Source organism: Penaeus vannamei, chromosome 2, assembly GCF_042767895.1.
Source record: "Penaeus vannamei isolate JL-2024 chromosome 2, ASM4276789v1, whole genome shotgun sequence".
Lineage (NCBI taxonomy): Eukaryota > Metazoa > Arthropoda > Malacostraca > Decapoda > Penaeidae > Penaeus > Penaeus vannamei.
In genome coordinates, this window is record NC_091550.1 from 29,692,766 (window position 1) to 29,695,265 (window position 2,500).

The following is a 2,500-nucleotide window of genomic DNA, read 5'->3' on the forward strand; positions in this document are numbered from 1 at the left end:
CACAGAAACATATATGTATATGTATATATATATATATATATATATATATATATATATTTATATATATATGTATGTGTGTGTGTGTGTGTGTGTGTGTGTGTGTGTGTGTGTGTGTGTGTGTGTGCGTGTGTGTGAGTGCGTGTGCGTTTGTGCGTGCGTGCGTATGTATGTGTGTGTGCGTGTGTGTGTGTGTGTGAATATATATATATATATATATATATATATATATATATATATATATATGTATATATATATCTATATATATGTATATATATATGTATATATATCTATATATATATATATATATACATATATATATATATATATATATATATATATATATATATATATATATATATATATATATATATATATATATATATATATGTACACACACACATATGTTTTTATGTTTGTTTTCATGTATGTATATATTAATATATATAAGGAAGAAGGAGAGAAAAATATCTATTCATCAATCGATCTGTATGTACATGCGCAGTGGACATATTCCGCCTTCGTTCCCAAAGAAGTGCCGCTCGGAGCCGTTCGCCGGTCGCACCTGTGACATGCAGTTCCTTTGCTAACCAGGCGAGGCGAGTGCGAGACGCTAATCATGCCGGAGCCGTCTTGAGTCGGGCGCTGGCTGAGGGCCTCTCTGGTGCGCTGAGATCAAAGCAAATCCCGGGCGAGTGGTGGCCAGACACCGGGCCACGTGTACATGGCCCTCCGCCTTGTACCATGAGTCATGACGCACTCTCTCGGCAGCGCGTCAATCCGTCTTTTCTCTCTGCTGTTTCCATGGACCTAATGCGACACACCGTCCCCGGTGCCCTCAGCAGCCCTCAAGTCACACCCGCGCCGTCGCCACAGTATAAATTCATCGCAAATGTGATATCACGGGACACAATAAAAATGTAAATGATGGTTCCAATAATAATGATCAAACAGAGACACCCCGACGGCGCCTCTCCGGCTCACAGAATCATATCTGAGCCTTTGATAACCGCAATGAACGCTTATTTTTCTAAAGCGAATGGAGAAGTAGGTCAGAAAATATATAAACATATAAAGAAAACGAGAGAGCGACTCACGACCTGGCGGAGCACACTTCCCTGGCGACGCGCGCTAAAACTGGGATATCCGAGCGACACCTATTGGATTTCCCTCCGACAGCCAAGGGCAAAACTCGGAGATTCAGAAATGTAAATGGCTTCTGATCCCCTACACGGCATAATGGAAATAGAATTGGATCTTCTACCAGTGAATATTCCATCGTAAAATCGCTTATTATTTGGATATTTTCCTACGGCCTTTTCAGGGTTGGAAGAGTTGGGTAATTTATTGCACCATTATGAACACATATTGTACTTCATTCCACATTCATGCAGCGTTTCAGCGCACAGGTTAAAATTACGCAGTGTATGAGAACTGCGGCTCTTCCTTTTCATTTTAATTCTACTCACACCTTAAGGTCTGGCTGGAGAGCCTGACTTGATGAACACTTCGTTGGGGTTGGACATTGCAGACAATGTCATCAAGAATTAGCGTCGCAAGAAACTCGAATCTAAAAAATGCGCGGCCTGTTGCGCGAGTGGACGTTGCAAAGATTTAAAACTGCTCTTACCTGGCAAGGAACGACGTTATATGCAACCGCCTCTGTACGAGCACACACACCTCTGAGTGAGCACAGAACCACGAGGAAAGCGCGGCAAAATTCCGATCATAAAATTCCGATCATAATTTGCATTTCAGTGCAGAAAGTGAAAACCACGAAGACAAAGACTTGTCTTCAGTGTCCGGCAGTGAGCATGGCGAGTAGATGATCCTCGAAGGGAAATCGAACTGCTTCGGGAATGCTCTCCAGCCAGCGTCCCCAAACTGGGGCTCGTGGACCCCAGTGCCCATGATGGGGCGAGGGTGGCACGGGCACTGATGGCCGAGTCGGTGTGGTGTAGGTGTTGGCGGCCATGGTGGTGTGGTGGCGTTTGTGTGGTGCTAAGGGCAGTAGTGAAGCCAGTTTTAAGGGCTGTGGTGAGGGCGATGAGGATCGTGTGGTGATTGCCGTGAGGATGTGGTGGTGACAGCCATGACGGTAGTGGCCGTGTTTGGTGGGTGGGCTGTGGTGGTGACAGCCGTGGTAAAGTGATAGAGAACTAAACATACATGTACGAAAACGCAGACCTGTAAAGTATCGCAATCGACTAAAATTAGGGAAATCTGCTCTTCCCTGCTCGCATCATAATTAGCAGTCTTTTTATGCACAAACAATTATTACAGCGCCTTCATATCTGGAAGCGACAGCCAGATTTCCCCTTTTCCCTACAATGAATTTGAATGACAAACCATCAGTTTAGCGTGACTTTCGCTGAATATGATCTTCTCGTATTACAGTGAAACCCTGTCATCGAGGCACCGGACCCATATCAAATAACACCAATTATGTGGATGCATGAAATCAACTTCTTTTTTTAAGATGAGCAAAAAGTCGATGTGGCGC